This window comes from Lygodium microphyllum, chromosome 6 (assembly GCF_053477565.2).
Source record: "Lygodium microphyllum isolate KBCC chromosome 6, Lygodium_microphyllum_v1.1.10, whole genome shotgun sequence".
NCBI lineage: Eukaryota > Viridiplantae > Streptophyta > Polypodiopsida > Schizaeales > Lygodiaceae > Lygodium > Lygodium microphyllum.
The window spans coordinates 66,675,197-66,700,991 of record NC_141140.1 but is presented as its reverse complement, the minus strand read 5'-3'; the positions used below and the strand labels follow the sequence as shown (position 1 = coordinate 66,700,991).

At 41.9% G+C, this 25,795-nt stretch overlaps 1 protein-coding gene and 1 pseudogene across 10 annotated transcripts in view; both read left to right on the top strand.

Moving 5' to 3' along the window:
• The window catches only part of LOC148034644 (SPX domain-containing membrane protein OsI_08463-like), a 203,071-nt gene that overhangs the window by 86,469 nt on the left and 90,807 nt on the right, over positions 1-25,795 (top strand). The window lies entirely within an intron of this gene.
• On the top strand, positions 1,843-24,836 carry LOC148034645 (uncharacterized; annotated as a pseudogene).

Here is a 25,795-nt window from a genome sequence, read left to right as displayed (position 1 = left end):
AGATCATCAACATATAGACAAATGATCAGTATGGATCCCCCCTCTTTACATACGTAAAAAGTAGACTCAGATGAACTGTTTATGAACCCTTGGCTAAGCAAAAAATTATCTATCTTTGCATACCAAGCTCTAGGAGCTTGTTTCAAACCATATAAAGCCTTTTTCAGCTTGCAAACCAAGTGTTCGTGTCACAAGACTGTGACAACTATTACCTTTTTGTTGATTTCTTTATTACATATTTTATTTGGTTCTTCTTTTTGGAAGGATCCCTCTTGAAATCTAAGCCTGAGTTGCATGGCCAGTATGTGAAACAGATAGGAATGTCTAGTGAGTCAATACTGGACAGTTAAGGTCCAGTACAAGTTTGGAAGAGACTGATGGCACTGTAGATTAACAAGCTTGGAAGAGACTTGTGAAAGTGTATATGGATAAGTGTGTTGAAGAACTAGCCTGGAAGAGACTAGTTCAAAGTGAAGATGGACAAATCTTCAAGAGATTAGTCCATGTGGGGTCAACAGTGGAAATTCACTTTCAGTTGAGCTACATTGTAAATTTTTTAATGTAGCCATAGTCAGCAAAGATTGTCAAAAGACTAGTGGGGATGTAATGGAAGCTACTCCTAAAATTTAGGGAGTTACTAATTTTGGACCTCAGAATCTGTTCGTGTCATTATCTTCGTTTTTGTACGAGGATTAATCCTCTGGTCTGTGCCGAGGTCAAATTTTGAACCGAGGATGGAGAATTTTAGACTGAAAGGTTTAAACAAGAAAATTGTTACATGTATCCCATGTGTCACAATTTGGGCATAAATTCCCAAAAGAGAGAGAGAGGGCAGCACAAAAACGAGTTTCAATGCATGGGGGGCTCATTTTTGGTAAAAGGGAGATGGATTGCTGCAGATGGAGAGCTCTTGAGAGCTGGTCTACCTTGTCTATGGTGCACAGAGGGCTGGGCTTGCTTCCTACTCTCTCTCTCTCTCCCTGACCGTATGGTTATGCTGGAGAATCAAGGGCCTTTCTTTTGATTCAGGTACAGCTGTGTGGAATATGCTGTTTTTGCATGAGGCAAGAGCCTCTTTTCTCTAGGAACAGGAGCTGTTGTTTGCTGCCCACAAGTAGGAACAGGTGAGGGTGGCAACCTCACCAAGCAAGTGTCTGAAACAGCACTAAACCAGAACTGATTCTGGACTGTTCAGAGGGTATTTCAGAGCCCAATTGATGTCAGAATCAAGGGGCATTTGGCCCAGATGATGCAGGACAGTGCAGGGAACAATATGAGCTGAGAACAGGTGTCAGAACAGGTCTGAACCAGTAATTACAGTGGGCTGAATAGTACAGGGAACAGTAAGAGTTGTAAACAGGTTTTAGAACAGGTCTGAACCAGTAAATACAGCAGGCTGAAATGGTCAGTTCTGCACTCCAACCAGAAGTTTCAAACTTGGGCATAGTTTTCCCTCCTGGTCAACTTGATTTGGGTCAGTAATTGTACTGTTATGCTACCAAATTTCTCCCAGAATAGGTGAAAGACAGCCCATTGTACTTTCCGTCTTTTTAAAAATAAAGAAATACCGCAAGGGGCGTCTAACTTAGGGGCCAACAGGGTGTCTGTGTGGCAACAGGAGCATTCTAGCTTCCTGTTTTTCTTCTTGATTCCGTGTCTTTAAGTTCAGGTAAAGTGGGCGACTGTGAATTGGGTGAAAGCATTTATATATTTTGGTTGTACACACCACCGCCCTTCCCAGTGAACGGGGCGGTTGCATGGTTCCACTGCCGGGATCGAATCACTTTTTCCCTAAAGAGTGAGCCAGGGTTTGTTTGGGTATAAGACACAAAATTGTGCATTATGGCTGATAGAAAGGAAGACACCAAAGAGGAAGCGTCTTCATCACAGGAGATCCCTGTTGTTCATGAGGTGGGAGAGTCTTCTAGATCTCCACAGTTTGTTACTCCTCCTATTATGGTTGAGCCACAAGTTCTTACGGCTTCTTCTATGGATAAAGACATTTTCAAGACTCAGTTAGTTGCTGCTGTGAGTATGTTTACTCAAGTGATACAGAATCCAAGGTTTTTGGCATTTTTACAGCCTTCCCTTCCTTTACAGCAAGTTGGGCAACCTACAAAGATTTCGGATCCAGTAGAGGTCCAGGATAAGGGTAAGCACGCTGCAGATTCAGTGGAAACACCAAGGCAGCTTGCGGAGTCAATGGAGACTCCAAGATTGGTTCCGACTGTCCAGGAACAGGTGGCAGAAACGCTAGTTACACAGGCATTGCCAGTTCAGCTCGCCACTTTACAACAGCCAAATGTTGGTTTAAATGGACAAGGAAATAGTTTTCAGGCTTTACCACAGGTTTTTCCACCGACCTCTGTACATCCTGGGTACTTTGGAGGTGGATCTGTATTTCAGAGCATGGCTGGTTATGCACCTGGAAACCAGATTTATGTACCAGGAACAGTGTTTGGGGGTACACAGGGTTTTATGCCAAACCCCATGTATGGCAATATAGGCATGCAGCCTGGATTTCAGGGAGTTCAGGGCAATTTTGGCATGCCACAGGGCACTTTTGGTATGGCTGGTTATCAAAATCAGCAAGCAAGTATTGTGGCTACAAGCCCTGTATTCAGTGGTCCGGCAACTTCCATGCCATTTGTTAGTGTTCCCATGTTACAAGCATATCCTACAGACCCTTTGATGGCTCATGAGAAGCCAAAGCCATACAAGGAAGGTGGTGTAGCCGTAGAGTTTGACATCTTTTGAGGATTTGAAGATAGGACTAAGGCTCTTTCTTTCTTACAGCAGTTTGATGCCGCATTTGCAGGAGGGAACTTTACAGACCCTTCTAAGGTTTGGAAAGCTGCCACTTTTCTTAAGGACAATGCTAGTCAGTGGTGGAGTACACTGTTGATGCAAGGACAGGCTCCTGCCACTTGGACATACTTTAAGCAAGTATTTGCTTCTGCTTGGTTGACCAATGAATTTGAGATTGATGTTATGTCAGCTTGGCACAATTTGGATGCATCTAAATGCAAGGATCTGGAAGACTATAACAAGAAGTTTTGGAAGGCTTTACTTCCAGTCACTTCTTACAGGGTTGTGCCATTGACCGAGCAGATAGAGAAATATTGTTGTGGGCTGCCCAAGGAACTCCGGAATTATTGTACAAAGACAAAGGTCACCACTTTGACTCAATTAATTGAGAATGCCACTACAGGAAATGCATTATTGTTGGGACGGTCAAGTGGTTTTGGGGGCAGCATTAAACAGGAAAAATCTGAAAAAATTTCACCAAAGAAGCCATTTGGTAAACAGGTTTCTCGGATTTCTTAGAGCACAGGTAAATCTTGGTAGTTCAAGAAGAAGCCAGCCAAGTTCTTTGGACAGCAGCCAAAGGACCAGAAGAAACCTTTTGTGCGCAAGTCTCTTGAAGAGAGAAAGGCTTTAATGGCTGAGAGGAAATGCTTTATCTGTGAGCAGATTGGTCATATTGCGTCTAACTGTCCGGACAAGAATAAGAGATCAGCTGATGATGATAAAGAGGACAGGAAAGGAAAGAAGCCCAAACCTTCAACAGGTTTAGTGCCAGATATGCTGGGAGACAAGCCACACTCGGATGCTAATGAGATTTGCAGAGCTTGGGGTAAAGTTAGGGATCAACATGTACTCATTTTCTTTGATCCAGGAGCTAAGGCAAACTTTATCTCACCAGAGTTGGCTTCTACTTTGGGCATCAGAGCAGATGAGATGGGCTACACAGCAGAGGCAGGGTTGGCATGTCCTGGCCACTCAGAGTCTGTGACACCCATTCTTGGAAAGCTGCGTCGTCATATACAGTCTTATGTTGATGCGGAAGAATTTTATATCATGCCACTTGAAGGCTGTGATATCTTGTTGGGAATGCCATGGATGTTCAGAAAGCATGGTGTGATGGATGCCTTTAACAAGCCACTGACTTTGGAAGATAGGGGAAAGACTCATGTGCTTGATGTGAAGCTTAAAGGAGAGTCTGTACCTGTTGTATCGGCTTCTGCCATGACATCTGTAATAAAGAATCATCTTTCTACGTACTTGATTTTTGCATGTGATGTCAAGGATAATGATGAGTCAAATTTTTCTATGTTAGATAGAGACAGGTCTGCTTTCTTGTCTCAGTTCAGTGATTGTTTTTCTGACTCATTACCATCACAGTTGCCACCAGAGAGGTCTGAGGATCATGCAATAGATTTGGTGCCAGGCAGTAGCCCACCAAATAGACCTCCGTATAGGGTCAGTGCAGCCCAACAGAAAGAGATATTGAGCCAGGTGAATGAGCTGTTAGAGAAAGAGTTGATTCAGCCAAGTTCATCTCCCTTTTGCTCACCAGTGCTCTTAGTGCAGAAGAAGAATGGCTCTTGGCGCATGTGCATAGATTATCGAGCGTTGAACAAGAGTACCATCAAGAACAGGTTCCCCATTCCAAGAATTGACGACATTCTTGACCATTTGAAAGGAGCGTCAATTTTTAGCAGGATAAATTTGAAGAGTGGATACCATCAGATCAGGATTAAGCAAGAGGATGTGCATAAGACTGCATTTAGGACCACGTTTGGTCTCTATGAGTTCTTGGTAATGCCATTTGGACTTACTAATGCTCCTGCAACGTTTAATCGAATGATGGACAGGATTTTTTGTCCATGCAGGCAGTTTGTTGGTACATTCTTTGATGACATGATTGTATTTTCAAAGAATGAACAGGAGCATAGAGAACACTTGAAAGCAGTCTTTGATGAGCTTTGCAGTAATAGGTTGCTTATCAATGGCAAGAAGAGAGAGTTCTTCTTGGAAGAAATCCAGTTCCTGGGGCACATAGTGTCAAAGGATGGTGTCTGAATGGATCCTGCTAAGGTTGAAGCAATTAGAACATGGCCAGATCTGAAGACTGTCCATGATGTTAGAAGCTTCTTGGATTTGTGTTCTTATTACAGGAGGTTCATTCGCAATTTTGCAGAGATTGCTTCACCTTTACATGCTTTACAAAAGAAAGGAATCCCTTTCCAGTGGACACAAAAAGAGATTTCAGCTTTTAATCTTCTTAAAGAAAAGATGACTTCTAGTCCAATGATCATTCTGCCAAATCTTAGGAAGTCATTTGTTGTCCAATGTGATGCCTGTGGCAATAGCATTGGTGCAGTGCTAATGCAAGATGGCCGGATAGTGGCTTATGAAAGCAGAATCTTGCGAGGGCCAGAGAAGACTATGCAGGTCTATGAGAAAGAATTACTGGCTGTGATTCATGCGCTTTCTTGTTGGAAACACTACCTACTTGGGGCAGATTTTGTTGTCCAGACAGATCATCAGACATTGCGTTATTTCTTAACTCAGACTAAGCTGTCAAAAAAGCGTATGCATTGGGCAAACGTTTTTTGTCAATGTTCCATTTTCAGATTGTGCATGTGGAAGGCAAAAAGAATGTTGTGGCTGATGCTTTGTCAAGAAAGCCACAAATTTCAGCTGTGTCAATTCCTTATCATCATGAGCTTGATGATATGAAGGAACAGTATGCGGATGATGAAGATTTTGCAAGGATCTTTGATCAGCTTGTTAATGGACAACATCATGAGCATTATCTTCTCAAGGATGGTTTCATGTTGATGCATGGTAGACTATGTGTGACTATGCCATTGAGACGAAAAGTTATGACAGAGAGTCATTCTCCACCGTATGCAGGGCATCGTGGTATTGATGCAACAGTCAAAGCAGTAGAGATATTCTTTTATTGGCCTACTTTGAGAAGAGACATGGATGCTTTTGTGTGGCAGTGTTTGATTTGCCAGAAGGTCCAGTTTGACAGGCAAAAAGCACCAGGGCTTTTATAGCCATTGCCTATTCCAGATAAACCATGGGAAAGCATAGCTATGGATTTTATCTTTGATATTCCAAGGACACAGACAGGAAATGATGGAATATGGACTATTATTTGCAAGTTTAGCAATCAGGCTCATTTCATTCCTGTTTGGAAGAAGATAAAACCAAATCAGATGGCACGTTTGTTTATGTGCAATGTCTTCAAGTATCATGGTATGCCACAGTCTATTGTCAGTGACCGTGATCCACGGATGACAAGTCTATTCTGGAGAGGCATATTTGAGAACATGGGCACAACGCTTAAGTTCTCATCGTCATTTCATCCACAGACTGATGGACAGTCAGAAGAGGCAAATTCTACTGTCTTGGATTTGCTTAAGTGCTATGTGTCAGAGCACAAGTCAAAGTGGGAGCAGTATTTGCCTTTGGTCGAGTATGCATACAATAATACTGTGCATTCGTCAACAGGCAAAGCCCCTTTTGAAATTGTTGAAGGTGGTAAAAAGGTTCCTCCCATTTTGCATACAAAGGATAAGATCTTTCAGGCAGATCATTATGTGCAGAGTATGGGTGAAATGTATCGGAAAGTTAAGCATGCCCTTGAAAGGACTCGGGCAAAGCAAAAGAAAGCTGTTGATCATCACTGTCGTGAATTGTTGTTTTCACTTGGTGATTGGGTATTGTTGCAGTTTGAAAAGGCACGCTTAAAGAAGCGGAAAGGCAAGGAAAGTCTTTTCACTAAGCTTAGTATGCGATACTATGGGCCTTTTCAAGTAACAGAGAAGATTAGTGATGCCAGCTATAGGCTGAAATTGCCTGACAATTGGAAGATTCATAATGCTTTCCATGTAAGTCTTCTTAGACCCTATGTGGGTGATGTGCCAGAAGATATGCCAGTTGAGGAACAGCCCGAAGTTGAGGAGCTTGATGAAATTCTTGTTCCAGAACAGGTACAGGCACACAAGGAAAGGAAAGTGAAAGGCAAGGTTGCTGGAAGGTATTTGGTTAAGTTCAAGAACTATCAAGCTATAGATGCTAAGTGGATGGACGAAGGTGAACTTGCAGAGTCACCTAATGTGTTGGAACTTTACCTTGAAGCATTTCGCTTGCAACCTACCTTGGCCCCTTGTATCTCTAAGCTGAAATAGATTGTCAAAGTGACAATTGCTTAAGAAAGAAATTATGTACAGAAAAAGATTTCGTACAGGTTAACACTTATTGTGTCCATATGGTTTTCTCAGTGCTAAAGAAGTACGTATTGCTTGCAAGAATATGGTTTTTACTTCTATTGAATTGAATACATGTTGTAACAATGGTTACTCGATCGGGCATGTATTTTGTGAATTGACTCAGTGGGGATATCATTTTGATGTACCGGCCACTAGATCTCTAGTCAGGGTGATGTGGAGTCATCAAATGAGAGTCTGCCACTATGGGGATATCATTGTGGTGTACCGGCTACTATATGTGGAAACAATGATGTGGAGTCACATGATGATAGTCTGTCATGTTTCACAGTTAGAATATACATGTGTTAACAGTGTGTTCAGTTCACAATGTTGACTGATAGCATGTATGTGTTGTACATGTGCTGCCAAGTGTAAGTTCACTGGGTTAGCTGGAAGCATGTATGACATTCATGCAAACGAGACGTTTGCGATTTCGAGAGGGAGGTATGTCACAAGACTGTGACAACTATTATCTTTTTGTTGATTTCTTTATTACATATTTTATTTGGTTTTTCTTTTTGGAAGGATCCCTCTTGAAATCTAAACGCCTGAGTTGCATGGCCAGCATGTGAAACAAACAGGAATGTCTAGTGAGTCAAGATTGGACAGTTAAGGTCCAGTACAAGTCTGGAAGAGACTGATGGCACTGTAGATTGACAAGCCTGGAAGAGACTTGTGAAAGTGTATATGGACAAGCATGTTGAAGAACTAGCCTGGAAGAGACTAGTTCAAAGTGAAGATGGACAAATCTTCAAGAGATTAGTCCATGTGGGGTCATCAGTGGAAATTCACTTTCAGTTGAGCTACATTGTAAATTTGGATGTAGCCATAGTCAGCAAAGATGGTCAGAAGACTAGTGGGGATGCAATGGAAGCTACTCCTAAAATTTAGGGAGTTACTAATTTTGGACCTCAGAATCTGTTCGCGTCATTATCTTCGTTTTTGTACGAGGATTAATCCTCTGGTCTGTGCCGAGGTCAAATTTTGAACCGAGGATGGAGAATTTTAGACTGAAAGGTTTAAACAAGAAAATTGTTACATGTATGCCATGTGTCACAATTTGGGCATAAATTCCCAAAAGAGAGAGAGAGGGCAGCACAAAAACGAGTTTCAATGCATGGGGGGCTCATTTTTGGTAAAAGGGAGATGGATTGCTGCAGATGGAGAGCTCTTGAGAGCTGGTCTACCTTGTCTATGGTGCACAGAGGGCTGGGCTTGCTTCCTACTCTCTCTCTCTCTCCCTGACCGTATGGTTATGCTGGAGAATCAAGGGCCTTTCTTTTGATTCAGGTACAGTTGTGTGGAATATGCTGTTTTTGCATGAGGCAAGAGCCTCTTTTCTCTAGGAACAGGAGCTGTTGTTTGCTGCCCACCAGTAGGAACAGGTGAGGGTAGTAACCTCACCAAGCAAGTGTCTGAAACAGCACTAAACCAGAACTGATTCTGGACTGTTTAGAGGGTATTTCAGAGCCCAATTGATATCAGAATCAAGGGGCATTTGGCCCAGATGATGCAGGACAGTGCAGGGAACAATATGAGCTGAGAACAGGTGTCAGAACAGGTCTGAACCAGTAATTACAGTGGGCTGAATAGTACGGGGAACAGTAAGAGTTGTAAATAGGTTTCAGAACAGGTCTGAACCAGTAAATACAGCAGGCTGAAATGGTCAGTTCTGCACTCCAACCAGAAGTTTCAGACTTGGGCAGAGTTTCCCCTCCTGGTCAACTTGATTTGGGTCAGTAATTGTACTGTTATGCTGCCAAATTTCACCCAGACTAGGTGAAAGACAGCCCATTGTGCTTTCCCTCTTTTTAAAAATAAAGAAATACCGCAAGGGGCGCCTAACTAAGGGGCCAACAGGGTGTCTGTGTGGCAACAAGAGCATTCTAGCTTCCTGTTTTTCTTCGTGATTCTGTCTTTAAGTTCAGGTAAAGTGGGGGACTGTGAATTGGGTGAAAGCATTTATATATTTTGGTTGTACACTACCACCCTTCCCAGTGAATAGGCCGGTTGTAGTTCGGATCCCTCAACTACAAAACCAATGGGCTGCTGTACATATACTTCTTCATGAAGTTCCCCATGTAAAAATGCATTTTTAATATGTAACTGATGCATAATCCATCCATAATGGGCAGCCAAAGCAACCACAGACTTGATGGTAGTCATTTGGAAGGTAGGAGCAAATATCTCCTCATGGTCAATGCCTTTCTTTTGTGCATAGCCTTTGGCTACAAGCCTTGCCTTATATTTGTCAATGGATCCATTTGCATTCTGTTTCAGCTTGTAGACCCATTTTGTTTCAACGACTTTCTTCCCAAAGGGAAAAGACACTAAATCCCATGTTTGATTCTTAGTGATAGAATCCAATTCAGCTTGCATTGCTGCCATCCAATGCACACTCTGTTGTGCATCCTCAAAACATTGAGGGTCCTCATCAACAAGTGTGCTTGCTGCCGTAACAAACTCCATGGTATGTGCAATATCATGCATACGAGCTTGCCTTCTAGTACCACCAGCCATGGGTGCATCCAAATGACTTTCTTTCATATTCTGTAAATACCATCTAAGCATTTGTCTTGCATCCTGACTTTGCATATGCTCTTACTAAATTTCAGTTTCAGCACTTTGCTGAATATTTAGATCAGCCAATGGCTGTTTTTCTGCATTTTCCAATGGAGTAACTGGCTGAACGTTGAGTTCACTTTTGCTGAAACTCGAGCTAGATCACCAAATGTAATGGGCAGCAGCCCTTCAAATACATCACGGGCAGCGTGATATGTATCTAAACCAACAAGGGACAATTCTGATTTTTCAGCAAATATTACATCCCTATTGACAAACACCTTTTTAGAGACAGGATGATAGAGTCTGTAGCCTTTGCTTTTACTACTATATCCCACAAAAATGCATTTGACAGCTTGGTTATCCAACTTTTTCCTGATTACATGGGGAATGTGTGCATATCCAAGACACCCAAAGGTGCGAAAGTATCCAACAGAAGTTTTCCCGCTGTTCCAAGCCTCAAAAGGTGTAATTTTCTTTAATGCTTTGGTAGGGCATTTGTTCAAAACATGGCAAGCACACATGATGGCTTCCATCCAAAAACTATGTGGCAAGCTCTTTGCTTTCAACATGTATCTGGCTATCTCCATGAGTGACCGATTCTTCCTCTTTGCAACCCCATTGTGCTGTGGAGTATAAGCAGTAGTGAATTGATGGATAATGCCCTTTTGCTTCAAAAAAGAATTCAGCATAGAGGACATATATTCCCCCCCTTGGTCCGAACGGAGAGTCTTTATTTCACAGCCAGATTGATTTTCAACAAGTGCAACAAAAGCCAAGAATGCATCATACACTTTTGACTTTTTTACCAAAGAATAGACCTAGCAGAATCATGTAAAGTCATCAATAAAAGTCACAAATAGTAACATCCTCCCAATGACTTTGTTTGCATAGGCCCACACATATCTGAATGCACTAACTATAACCTGGTTGCGGCTCTAAAAGCAACATCATTGGGAAATGAAAACCAATGCATTTTTCCCAAAATACATCCTTCGCACAAGTTCTCAAGAGGTCTCTCCAGAATAGGTAATCCATCTAGCATCTCTGTACGCTGTAAGAGCATCAAGCTACCAAAGTTCACATGCCGTATCCGAGCATGCCATGTTCTGCGTGTATCATAGCAAGAGTAAGAGTGGATGCCGAGTACACTGACTGTTGAATTGAAAGAGTATCCAACTCAAAAAACCCAAGATATAAAGTGCCAATCAAGAACAAAGTCATGTGTTCTGTCTCTCATCTTGCATCTGTCACCATCAAATGTGACCTACAATCCAGAACGTGCCAAACAAGAAATAAAGAGTAGATTTTTCTTTGTGCTTGGCACAAACAAAGCATCCTGTAAGTGGAGAATAGAGCCATCAAAGGTTGTGAGCACAATCTTCCCAATACCTCTAACAGGGTATGATGCATTGTTGGCACACTGTACAGACTTGCTAACTAGAGTTGCACCAACAGAAGCAAATAAATCTCTTCAAGATGTGATGTGCGTAGAATCACCATTGTCAAAAAACTAGGTGCCTGCATTCTCAAAAGAGCTAAAAGTTCAATCAGCCCAAGAAGTGTCATAACTGCACGTGTAAAAGCAATAGTCTCTGTCTGCAACTAAGGACGGGGACTCAGTAGCAGTGGAAGGAGCATCATAAACTGACATTCCTGATTCCTTTTTCTTCTTCTTGGCGATGCACTTTCTACACTCAATGATGTAGTGGCCTGGCTTCTTGCAATAATGGCATTTTTCCTCTTTGGCTTGCGTGCCTCCTTGTTTTTTATTTCCCTGTGAGGTGGCTGAAGTCCCAGAGCTTTGTGGAGCATTCTTTGCTTGGCTGCCTTTGCCTTTCTGTCTAGCCATAAAAGCCTACTCAAAGGCTATGCCATCCACACCACTATTTCTTCTTGTTTGCTCCTCTTCTAGAAGCAAACTGACTAACTGAAGAAAAGTGATCGGCAATGCAACAATCCTCGTGGTGAGGTTTAAGGCCATATGAAAAGCCAAGTACGAAGGAGGTAATGAGTTCAATATAGTAGATATCATCTCTGCATCTGAATAGTACTCATCAACATTCATAAGTTGCTCACGCAAGTCTTGAATTTATTCAAGTGATCTTGCATAGAATCACCCTTATCCATTTTCAATGTCTCTAGCTCTCTCTTTAAGAAAGAGATGCGAGTCTCCTTCTTACCTTCAAACATGTGCTCCAAAGTTAGCCAAGCTTCTCGTGAAGAAGCTGCTGAACAAATGTGGGGGATGATGGATCGGTGAACTGCCAATGTAATCAGTGACAAAGCTTGTGTATCCCGTGTATCCCATTCTTTTTGAGCTGTTGATCTTTGGGAAAGTGGCTGAAGTGGAGCAGGCTGAGATGCCCATTGTCCATGTCCTCCTGGAGGAGTAGCTAGAGCCACAATTTTGGGCCTAACTTCTTCTCCACTGACATAATCTCAAAGATTTTTCGCCCCAAGCACTCTAATGATGCATATAGCTACTCGAATGCAAAACAACACACACTCTCTTGAATACCCTAAGGAACACTGAAAACTTTGAGCTTTTCCCTCTAAAATCCATGTAAATAGAAAACTATAAAAGTAGGTAAAAAAAGGCTTTAGATCTTTCACTTTTCTATGTATCCTAAGAGAGCTCTTTGGGCAAGAAGGCACCCGTAATAAGGTGAGAAACACCGTGTCTTGAATTTTGAAGTTCAATCCTGTAAAGATTAAGTATCTAGCACCAAATATATCTTTATAACTCCCAAAAATAGTGAAATTTATGGTATTTTAGAGGTAGGAAAGAACACCCGATTGTGTAATCTCTTTACTTCACACTTACCCTTCTTTCCCTTATGCATGAGTTAGAGTTCCAACCTTTTACCCTATCACCCTTCTTCTTACTGCTCACACTACTAATGGCACCATTGAGGCTACATTTAGGCTCCTAAAATCATGGGAGGGCTGCCTTCTTCAGAACTTAATGATGCCCTCATTATGCTTTACTTTTTGCACTCTATTGGCTACTTTCATGTCCACTTGCACATTTACTCCCATAAACACTTACTTGGCCACTTACTTTGGCCGTGGACCACCTAGATTTACGTTCTTTCATGCCATGAATGTCTTAGCATCTACTTATACACTTGCTCTTTCACCTAGACATGAATATTGGCTCTAAATCTTATCACATACTCTTAGTAGACTAGTCTCAATTCTCATAAATAGAGTCAATCACAATCTACCTAAGAGACACATGAAAATCCTCACATAAATGAGAATCCCATAGAATTTTAATATGTGGACATGTAGCGTTACGACATCCAACCCCCTCCAAATCTGTGCATCCTTTGGTATGTGCCAGATGATCATTCTTCTACATGTTTAGAGCCCTCACCATCCACTTCTAGATCACCCTCATCCTCATCTGCAACCCTATCTTGGGTGCCTATATCCAACTCCAATTAGTCTTATATAGGACCAAAGTGAGTAGTTGTTACCATCCAATCTATCCTCCTTGGATACATAGGTAAATACATCTCCTCTGTGATTTGCCATGATAATTAATTACCAAAAGAAGCAAAAGAGCAATGCCCAAGCTGGACCAATCTCAAAATTTCTAGAAATTACAGCAAATAACTTGCTGCAATTAGTACACTCAGGTGCACTCTGTCAAAACTGTCTGTAATGCACGCAGTCCAAGGTGCATTCAGTGTTCAACAACATTGTATGAGCAAAATCCCCAAAATTTCTTGCCCCAAATTTGTCCAAAACAGTCTATCAGTGAGATTGAGACTGCAATATATGTGCCAATGTCCTCAAAAAAGTCAAAAATCCCAAAATTTCTGATAAATTTGCCCAGAAATTTGTATCAAATGTGTCCCAGACACGTGCTCACAATTCTGTATCTGGTTGGGCAGAAGCCCCCTTGTCCAAAGATGAATTCTGGAATAAAAAAGTAAAATTTTCTAAAAGAAAAAAAATGTATCTTATCGAGCTAAACTGATGGCAGGTTGGGGGATTGAGAAAAATGGCCGTCAGGCTCTGCGCAAGACATAGGAGCTGAGATGGGCTGCCGTTGAAAACAAGGTAGCATAGTACTGGCGCAAGTGGGGACAGGTGCTGGCATTGGCGGGGCAGGTGCAGGCGGCGGGCGTAGGTATAGGCGCTGGCAGGGCACTGGTGGGGCATAGGAATGATGGCCAGGGGGCAGGTGTACAGCAGACTGGTGGGTGGCGTTGCCAAGACAAGGCCACAGGGGCGGTGTACAACAGATTGGCGGGCGGCTCTCTCAGGCGCATGCGGTGTGGAGGAAGCGTTGCGGGCACAGGATGCAGCATTGTAGGCACTGTAGGAGAGGCTCAGGGGTGTCACCACTAGGCCGATGGCAGGCTGGCGGGCTGTTTAATGCAGCTGGCGGGGCACAGCATAGGTGCTGAAGGCAGAGGTGGCTTGTCGGGTAGTGCAGGACGACTTGCACGTATGTTCATGCTGGCGGACGGGTTCCCTTGCTGACTGGTGTTGATTGGGAGTCTGCAGAACGAGCACCACAGGGCAGCACTATGCAGGTGCTGAGAGCAGAGCTAAACCTGAGCAGAAACTCCCGGAGACTGAGTAGAGCTGAGCTGAACAGAGCCTCAGCTCTGATACCAAATGTGAGAACACGATAAGTGCCCATAAGTGTGTGACATAAACACATACAAAATAAAACAATAAGTTTGGGGGAAAAAACCTCTCACACAGAGAGTAAAAAGTGCCCTTGTGTCCTACTGATCAACACTCCTATGTGAGCATAGGTGTAAGTCAGGCGTAAGTGAGAAAACCCAACAATATGATAGGTGGCTCCACTATCCACAATCCAAACAAGAGAAGATATTGGGTAGAGTGGGCCTTTGTGGCCTCCGCATTAGGAGGTAACTCGCAAATGTGGACTAAACTCAAAGCCTCTGATGTCTTCGTGGAGGCAAGATGAGCCTTACGTCTAGCAAACAAGTTAGACATGCCCTCTAGAGTTGAGAACGACAGTGGTTGTGAATCGTGATAGTTGACCGATATGGTAGTGTTGATTTGGTCTCACCACTGTTCATGATTTTGGTTGCCACTACCCTGTCTTCCTTGCTAGGGTTTATTCGACTAAGGGGCTAGGATCTAAGTCTTTTGTTTTGGTTGTATGCCAGTCACCTTTGACCGACACTCAATTGTCAAAATGGCCAGTCTTTTGACAATATTGACATTACTAGTATTTTTTTGTACATTTTGCCATCTTAGTTGTAAGAATGACTGGGAGTTCCATTATGTCTCACTAGTTGGGTTTTGAGTTTGATTTTGATTTTGATTTTGGTTTGTCTTTGGTGTTGATTTTGAGTTTTCTTACTTGTCCTTGTTGCCCCTTCTAAGAAGAGACAACAAGAGTTCCCTCTATGGAGGAAGCACTATGAAATTGATCGAACAACCATGTTTAATGCAATAGTTGACACTCCAGTTCATAGAATGTAGGCATAGTGGGCTATGAGATCACTTCTACACAAAATAGAAGTTTTTTCTAGGCCATTATTGCCAAGAAACCCATTTTATAAGGTTAGGAAACTCGTTTCATACGTGGGTGTTTTAGAAACCTATGAAGCATCTATTTTTAATTTGCAAAAAAACCCTACGTTAAAAAATCTTGTTAAGCTCTTGTAATCAACATTTGTCACTAACTCATGTGACATACTAATATGGACATTGATATTGATTGCAATAATTTTTTATATTGATGGCTTATAATTAAAGTTAATATTGTCATGGATAATGGACCGTGATGCATATATATACGGTGCGATCGTCACATGTAAAAAGACAAAGCGCCATGCTATTGCGCCGTTTTAGAAGCTACCGCACATATCAAACACAAAGGAGCATGGACGAGTTGTAGGACAACATTGTTGATGGAGAAGACCATGTTGAGATATCGAGCTCCACTCGTGATATGCCAGGGTGACTGTTGTGCATTTATGTCACCGACTTGTCAGTTGCAGATGCGGTTGGTATACCGCCCATGAATAATAGCTAGATGATAGCTATCCTTATCTACTCTAGTTCGTGGCTCAGTTAGTATGCCACCTTAGTTAGTTGAGTTTGGTTTGAGACCCATATATAGGGTTCTTCTATTTCTATGTACTTGAGTTCTTTTGGCTTACATAACTAAGAAGAGGAAAATTGTTTTCAGCCTCCATCTTTGTGTGTATTTCCCCATTGTGCAAGCAGGAAAGCTACAAGTGAGACTCCTTCCTTATCTCCCACAATCTTGACATGGTATCAGAGCCTTGTTCGTGGTAAGTAGCTCAAGAAAGCAAGCCAAGTTCACGGTGTTCTAGTAAGAGGACCAATGTTGCTTTTATTTTTCTGTTTTGAGAGCAAGTCTCTGCAGGTAGTACAGCCGGAAAGTGCAAGAGTGCATTGTCTCAGATTGAGACGCGCTTCGTGGTGTAGCAAGAGGGCAGTATATGCTACGGGCAAGGGCTTTAGCCCTTGGTTGCTCTGTTTTTTTATTTGAGGCCATTTCAGGGCCTGTTTTGAAGGCGGAAGTTTTCTGAACACACTCAGGAAAAGGCCCTGTTTTATGCTGTGCGACCACTGTTCTACAGGTCGGTGAAAAGTTACTGTGGAAATTGCATCGTATACCTGTGCGCAGAGACTTTGGGAGTTACAGAATCATCCTTATTGCCTGTTGATGCAAAATCGTCACTAGGAAGTGACTGTGTGGTCAAATACCACTTTCGTCAGTTTTGCAGATTTGCCCTTGTGAGGCTGAAGCTGTGTTCTTTGCAGTGACAGAATTTTTTGCAGTGTTCTGTAATGGCGTCTGATTCGCTTTCACAGATTGTCACTGAAAAGCTTGACAAGAACAACTTCCAAGCATGGAAGTTCAGAATGATGAATTTCCTTATGGGAAAAAGATATTAGGAATTCGTGGCAAGAAATAAAGAAGAACCAGTTCTTCCCGATGTTCCCAATCAACAGCAAATGCAGGCATTTATACATGGCATGAGAGAGCCAGGAAAGTTATGTACTGGCTGTCTATTAGCATTTCAGACTATGATTGTGCATATTCAAGATGCAAGTACGCCAAAGGAGGCATGGGATACTTTGTCAAAAATGTATAGCACAAATACGCAAGCCAAGAAAATGCAGCTTAAGCAAGAGTTGCATAATGTGCAAAGAGAAAGTATGAGCATCAATGACTACTACATGAAGGTGAAGAAGATTGCAGATGCATTTGCTTCCATTGGGTCGCCAGTGGAAGATGATGATTTAGTTTTTGTGACCTTGAATGGTCTAGGAAAGGATTATGCACAGTTCCGAATATCCATTTCCGTCCGTGAAAGATTTCCTGATTTTGAGGAGTTGATTGCTCTTCTAATTTCTGAGGAGCAGAGAAATGGTGGTGCATCTTCTTCAGGAGAAACTTCAAAAGAAGCTGTCTTCTACTCAAATACTGGAAGAGGTAGAGGCAGAGGTAGAGGAGGCCGATCTGGAGGCCGTGGTAGAAATCAGAATATGCAGCAAACTCAAGAAAACCAGTCCTTTGGAGGAGGACGTAGTAACTCTAGAGGTAGGGGGAGCCAAAGAGGTCGTGGTGGATGGCAAAGAGGCCAAAATGCAAATAGCAATGTTGAATGCTACTACTGTGATAAAATGGGTCATATGGCTAAAGAGTACTATAAAAAGCAGAATGACATCATGAATGGAAAATTGCAACAAGGGAATTATGCATCTTTTAGTAGACAGGGTGATGACAGAAATGAGCATCTGTTTATGGTGCAGCACATGACCAATTCTGTGACAAGTGCAGAAGAAAGCAACGATGTGTGGTATGTTGACTCAGGTGCATCAAACCACATGACAGGTCATGCAGAATGGATGCAGGATGCAAGGAAAATGGAAAAACCAGGATTTGTGGAGATTGGTGATGATACTGCACATCCTATTGTGCAGATTGGGAAAATTCCTTTGTCTATGCAGAATGGGAAAAAGAAATACCTGTCGGATGTATTTCATGTCCCGAATATCACCAAGAACCTAGTTTGTGTTGGTCAAATGGTTGAGCAGGGCTTGCAGGTCAGATTTAATTCTCATGGATGCTTTGTTGAGGATATGAAAAATAAAGGTCGCTTGATAGCAAAAGAAAAGAAGAATGGCAGAATGTTTACGTTGGATGCAGACATACTTGAATTGAGTGCAGCAATGTTTGCACATGAGACCGGTGTAGTTGCAGATATTGATATCTGGCATAAACGCATTGGTCATGTTAATGTATAGCGACTTAAATCAATGCAAGCCCAAAATATTGTTGCAGGATTGCCTAAATTCAAGGTTGTAGAAATGCATAAGGTATGTGAAGCCTGTCAATTTGGAAAACAGGCAAGGAAACCATTTCCTAGACATGTTCAAGAGAGTAAGAAGCCATTGGAATTAATCCACTCTGATGTGTGGACTACTAAAGCTGCATCTCTTAGAGGCTGTCATTATTTTGTCACTTTTATTGATGACTATAGCAGAAAAGTTTGGGTGTATTTTATGAAAAAGAAAAGTGAAGTTTTTGGGCATTTCAAAACTCTTAAAGCTATGGTTGAAAAAGAAACGGGCTTGCAAATAAAATGCCTAAGGTCAGATGGAGGGGAAGAGTACCTCTCAAATGAGTTTGCAAGATTCTTGCAGGAGCATGGCATAAAGCATCAATATTCATGTAGTCATACCCCACAATAAAATGGAATTGCAGAAAGAAAAAACAGGTATATTGGAGAGGTATCTCGTGTCATGCTCAATGAAAAAGACCTGCCAAACTTACTGGGCTAAGGCAGTTGCTACAGCAGTCTACATAATGAACAGGACCCCCACTGCAGCAATATATGGCATGACTCCAGAGGAGAGGTATAGTGGTAGGAAACCAGATATTTCTCATTTGAAAATTTTTTGTTGCATTGCCTATGTTCATGTGCCACATGAGTTGAGATCCAAGTTGGATCCAAAAGCTGAGAAGTGCATCTTTATTAGTTACTCTCTGCAGCAAAAAGGGTATAGATGCTATAACCCTTCTATTCGTAAGTTTACAGTGAGCAGAGATGTTTTTTATGAGATGAGTAGCTAGTATAAACCAGTAAATGTGATTGATAATGTAGATGCACAAAATGGTAATGCTGCACAGAATTCACAGCAGCAATCACAAGATATTAGTGGATCAGGAGCGTCCTCTAGCAGTGGTTCACATTCTTCGCCATAGACAGGCAGATTGAGATCAGGAGAATCTTCTCAAAGCAATGCAGATAGTGGTATGCAGGTATCACGAAAAGGAAAAGAGAAGGTAGATTAGCCCATGTTTGATGTGAATGCAGGTCACTCTTATGTGGATGGTGAATCCAGTGGCTCAGAACAGAGCATTGATGATGAGTTGGGTATTCCTTCTATTGTTACACCTGGAGTAAGGAAGACCAGGGATGTTTTGAGAGCATCTGGGAGTGAACCTACTTTGCGTAGGTCTACCAGAGCTAGGTATCGTGTGGATAGGCTAAAATATGATGGATTTACAGCCATTCACTATGCCTATATGGTCAAAGTGATACAGGAACCAAAATCCACTTCTTTTGAGCAAGCCATGGGAAAAGAAAAATAGGAGAAAGCCATGGATGAAGAAATGGATGCCTTGGAAGCAAACGCTACATGGAAATTGGTACCTTTGCCTAAAGATAAGAATGCAATTGGTTGTAAGTGGGTTTATAAGGTGAAGCACAATGCAGATGGTTCTGTGAACAGATACAAGGCAAGATTAGTAGTCAAGGGGTATGCACAAACATATGGCATTGATTATGAAGAAACATTCAGTCCGGTTGCAAGGATGGCAGCCGTAAGAGCAGTCATTGCTATGGCTGCATCAAAGGGATGGTCTTTACATCAGATGGATGTAAAGAATACCTTCTTGCATGGTGATTTGCAAGAAGAGGTCTATATGGAGCAGCCACCAGGTTATGTGCATGCTGTTCATCCTAAGTTTGTTTGCAGGTTGAAGAAAGCCTTGTATGGCTTGAAGCAAGCACCTAGAGCATGGTCTGACAAGATAGGACAGTATCTTGTCACTATTGGCTTTCAGATTTCCAAGGCAGATGTCTCACTCTATGTGAGAAAAACAGAGAAAGGTATTATACTACTTATCATTTATGTTGATGATTTGATTATGACAGGTGACAGTGATGAAGATATCCTTCATGTGAAAATGCTATTGAAGCAGAAGTTTGAGATGAAGGATTTGGGAGAGCTGCGTTATTTATTGGGCATTAAGGTGATTAGATCACCAAGTGGGATATGGCTCTTGTAGAGGCAGTATGGATTGGACATGTTGTCCAAATATGGAATGACAGGCTGTAAGTCTATTTCAGTTCCTTTGGAGCAGAATGTGAAGTTGAGCGCAGATGCAGGTGAGCTTCTCGAAGACCCTACTATGTACAGACGCATAGTAGGAAGTTTGATTTATATGACTATTACTAGGCCAGATTTGAGCTATACTGTTGGATTGGTAAGTCAGTTTATGCAGGCTCCAAGGAAACCACATTTGGATGCGGCTAGACGCATACTCAGATATGTGAAGTTCACATTGCAGTATAGACTATTTTATGAGACTGGGGTTTAGATACAGTTGCATGGATACACTGATGCTGATTGGGCTGGTAGTATTTCTGATAGACGATCTACCAGTGGATATGTGTTCTCTTTTGGGAGTGTTGTAGTCACTTGGAGCAGCAAGAAACAACCTACAGTTGCCTTGTCGAGCACAAAGGCTGAGTACAGGGGTACAGCAATAGCTGCATGTGAGGTAGCTTGGTTGCATAAGCTACTTTATGATATGCATCAGTCTACAGATGGGCCAGTTGTCATTTATTGTGACAACATGATTAGTATACACTTGGCAAATAACCCAGTCTATCATGCTAGAACAAAGCACATTGAGGTGTATTATCACTATGTGCGGGAGAGGGTTTTACTAGGTCTTATTGATCTAGTTTATGTCAGCACAGAGGATCAGGTAGCTGACATATTCACGAAGGCATTGGGCACAGAGAAGTTGCGCAAGTTCAGAGACCTGCTTGGTGTGTAGGAATTGGGATTAAGCTCGAGGGGGAGTGTTGAGATATCGAGCTCCACTCGTGATATGCCAGGGTAACCATTGTGCATTTATGTCACCGACTTGTTAGTTGCAGATGCGGTTGGTACACCGCCCATGAATAATAGCTAGATGACAGCTATTCTTATCTACTCTAGTTCGTGGCTCAGTTAGTATACCACCTTAGTTAGTTGAGTTTGGTTTGAGACCCATATATAGGGTTTTTCTATTTCTATGTACTTGAGTTCTTTTGGCTTACACAACTAAGAAGAGGAAAACTGTTTTCAGCCTCCATCTTTGTGTGTATTCCCTCCTTGTGCAAGCAGGAAAGCTACAAGTGAGACTCATTCCTTATCTCCCACAATCTTGATAGACCAGCTGGACAAGAAGAGGCGATGGGAGAAGACGGTGACGATAGGAAGATGGTGTAAACAAGAGGCAGATACAACAACAAGGACGATGGGAGAAGACAGCCGGAGATGAGGAGGTCAGCGGGCGGGAGGTGGAATGGTATAAAATCACAAAAAGTGTGCGAAGTGAGACCTCAATTCATTATATAGTCCGTGTGGAACAGCCTTGAACCATTGGGAAACCCTAACTAGAGAACTAATAGCAAAATGACGTGTGTCCAAAAACTCCTGCGCATATATAATGGCCTCCCATTTTTCGTCAAGATCGTTTCACACTTTTTGTCTTCCCTGCCGTACGTCCGACACTCCTGCCGATTCCGTCTGTCATTCGTGTTGGACTTCCGGCACACTCACCATTTCTGACATCTCTCTGACAGAGCTTATACAGCATGAGAGGTGTTCTCCTAAACTGCCTCAGAGGCCCTTCATCATGCCGTAAAGAAATTGACCTTCCGACGATACGACCAGAATACTAGCCCCATAGAATCCTCCAGCACAACCACTTGTGCCATATCAGATCCTTTCGGAGGTATGGAGAGATTGCTAGATTGAGACTTAGTGGCGCATAGTCCTGATACCACTCAACAAGCGCACATACGACGCAATTGATGCATAGTAGAGTTCTTCTCATTCCGTCTATCATGTGGTATAAGCATTTTTTCTGATACCGTGCGATTGTGTTATTTCTACATTAGGAGCATCATCTTATCGTGCCGTATTAACATTTTTCTGATATGGCACAATTCTGTTATTTTTGCATCAAGAGCATGATCTTATCATGCCATTACAAGGCATGCATGATTGTCTTCAGCCTAAGAGTTACATTTGGTGCATTGGAAAACCATTACACATGAAACTTATTCAGAAAATATGACAATACTTCTATGAGCTATACAGAAGGGTGCCTTGGTGTCTTATTGAAACCTAGCGTTCATTCCACAACATACGTTTGCTAAATGTTAGAGGAATGCATAATATAACTGACTTTGACAAGCTTATCATGCACCTGTGAAAGCATCACAGATCAAAGCAGTCTTTGTGCAACAGAAGCAAGCAAGGGATTTTTCATATAGTTTTTATTGAAGTGTAGACAAGCTAATACATTTATGGCCTCTTAAAATGTTTCAATCTAAAAGTTCCTTGTACTTGCATCAAGCACTGGTGTTGTTTGTCTTTAACATCGGTGTTTCCTAGGGTTCTAGCGTTTTTCTAATATGGCACGTTAGTTAGACATCAAGAGCCTCATCTCATAGCACCGCATTGTCAAATCTATCCCAGGTTTTCTTGACCCTTAGCCTACACAAATGATGGCTAGGACAAAGCAAACAATTGAGGAAACAATTGAGGAGACACGTGAAGAGGAAACAATTGAGGAGACACGTGAAGATATTGTTTGCTCTGCTATGTTGAATCTCCATGTGCATTGTATAGGATTATGAATTATGATAAATTATATTATATGAGTGATACTCTATGCATATAAAGTTTCATGATAGTTTTTTTCCATCTTGAATGGAACTCGTTCCTAATGTTTTCGGAAATTTGTCTAAAACTTATCAAGCCTGTTTGATAACTCCTAATTCAGAAACCCTTAGCAACTATGTTCTAGGGAGCTTGTTTAGGAACAATATGACTTGGTCATGAGGGGACTTAGAATCCCCTATAGTGAAGAATTTGGGGAGAAGTTATTGATACTCAATCAACTTGATATTAAGGTCATCTTGTAGAAATTACATGGTGCAGTGGGCAAAATCTGAGGAAGGATAGAGAAGACTTGGCGAATATGAGAAGAGCAGAAATTACTTTAATTTCAAACGAACTGATACAAAGATGGCTGTGTACACCCATGCGCTTTCATTGTGAAGCTTAGATGGTGATCCAAAAAGATGACAGGCGAAGAGCTTAAGGCTAGTTGGAAAAACTCTGACTAGGTGAAGATAGATTGACGACGGCTTTGGAGGGGTCTTGCTTTTATAACGCGGGAAGGTAGTCTAGTCAGTCTATCCAATCATATTATGAACCTTCCCTAGTTGGCTAGGGAATATTCCAAGGAATATTTTACTTGGACCCTAAAATAGTGGTCCATGATAACTCCCACACCCCGCAGCTCCATGCATTGTGCCTCAAGTTACTACCAGCATTACTATTGTATATAACCCAAACGCTAGATCCACAAAGGTCACCCTTTTGCCATCCAGTTACATATACCTCATCTAACATACAAGTCAAGACTCAACCAATGTTCATGCTCACATGTGGCTTCTCCTCATAGTGGGAGCCTTACAAGGGTGTGCCATTGAGCATATTTAACATCCCTCCTCAATGTTCACCCGCACGTGAACTATATGCTCTGCTGAGTCTCTGAAGATGAACTCCACGTAGATCCTTCCTAAGAGCTTTGGTGAAGATATTTGCTCCATTGAACGGTAGGCAAGTCGTTATCTTATCCTCGATTTTAACTTTGAGAAGTAAAATTCAAAGAAAGAAAGGAAGAAAAAGAGTTACTAATTTTTTTCTTATAGTTACCCCTTTGTGTGTTAACATACAAAAATGGATCTTCAATGGAATGTTCACCATCAACATATGGCCCTCTAGCTTCACCTTGATCTTTGCAAACATGCTGCAAGGGAGGAGATGTAAAAGAAGTAGCAAGGACAAAAATTGAAACTTGTGTATCTTGCATTGGAGTAGTAGGGATAGTTTGAAAGTAAGGAACATACTCCAGATCTCTTTCTGTGAGAGACGGCCCCATCCTTGATGGAGGTCTCAATAGCCCTACAACATCATCATATTTATGCACAACTTTTGATGAGAAAGAATCAATCATGCCTTCTTCGAGTAGCTTTTATTAAAAGACTATTCTTCTTAGTTCTTCACTTTTCTTGGCTTTGTGAACCATGATTAGTTCCAACTTCTCATTTGTGATAGAATAAGAATGTGTCTCTCTAATGTAGTCAAAAGGTTTTGTAGCTATGTTGGAACCTTGTGGAGTTGGCTTTGGAAGCCACTCCTACTCAGTTCTTAGCATAGGCTCCTTGGGAACTAAGCAAGTGTGAAAGTGTTTGATGTCATCTTTTCTTTGTAGTTTGTATTTCAGAAGACAGAGATTTCGAATCAAGGGCCTTGGTTTCTTTAGTGAGCACCTAGCTTTGATACAATGTAAAGAAATCCTTGTCTATAGGATGAAAACATAATCATATGACAAATGCATAGATTGATAAAGAAACACAGTTAGGGCTAGGGTTAACATAGAGACAATGAACATAGAAGATAATGAAACCTGAATAATAAATAAATACAATGCTCAATGCAGAAAATGCACAATGAAAGGTGGAAACTGACCCCAAACTCCCATGTCTCAAGGATTGGGGCAAAGAGTATGAGCAGAAGAGTGTGTTGTACTCTGGCAGATCCCAAGATGTAGTAAGCAGCCTTTGAATGTGTCTAGCAACATTAAACATAGCTTGTGATGGTGAATCAGTGTGATAGGCAGGCAATAGAGAGAGCAAAGCATCAAAACGCAGGTATGCTGATGAACTGGCAGCTTTGTGGAAGCAGTCTGCAGCAAAACACAGATTTAGGGCTGATGTGGCAGGTAATTCAGTGCAGCTTGCAGCGAGACACAGCCTCCAAGGTGTCATGGACAGCAGGGCGGCAGCAAATCAGGCTGTTTGACAGCAGTAGAAGGTGAGAAATCAGTAAACACAGGCTGGACAGCAATCTACAGTAGTTGCTAGCTGGTAGATAGTCAATGGCAGGTTGAAATCAGTCCAAACAGCAGTGGAGGGCTGGACAACATGTGCCAAATGATAGACAGCAGTGGGGAATAGCTCGGTTGAGATATCCTCCACATTTGGGATGTGGATAGTAGAGATATGGCACTTGCAAACTGCAAAAATGAGATTAAGGCTGAGTGGTGGGAAGCTTGTCAATTTATAGATGGCTGGGTCCTCTCAAATTAGGGTTTGGCTTATGGAACATAGAGACTCTCTAGAAACATATTTGTTTTAATGAAAGTTTTGGTAATTTTATTAATTAAGCTTGTTTTGGGGCTGTTTTAAGTGGCTAATCAGCATGTAATGCATTCACTTGGGAGAGATGGGTATCCATGTACTGTGGCCAAATAGTGAATCCATAGAGGCCTTGGAGGACCGAACCCATGTATGTGGCAAAATACAGGGATGATTTGTGGCTAGGGGTGAACTAAAGAGCTGTAACTTTGTTGAGGGCCTATGACTAGGCATATGTATGCCTTTTAAGCCTTTTGCCTCGTAAGTGTGCGAATGCTTCTTTAATAACTGGCTCATAACAATGGAACTAGTGAGCTTTTTTAAAGAGGAATGGCCACACTGTGGGAAGTTGCAGGGGCTTTTTTTCTTTTACAATTGAGTACCCTAGCTAATGGAATAGATGGAGGAATGTGGGATTTGTTTTAGAGGCGTGAGAAGTAACTCTAAATTAGACCTATTAAAACAAGTGTTGTCACTAAAAGCTCTCTTGTTCGTAGCAACAGGAGTGTTACTATTGGATAGTGTCTAGAGTAGGTAGGTTGGGGGATTGGAGTACACTTGGAGGTTTGCGTCAAGGTACCCACCATATGTGTGAGATGTGTGCACAAAAGATCCATATGTGCA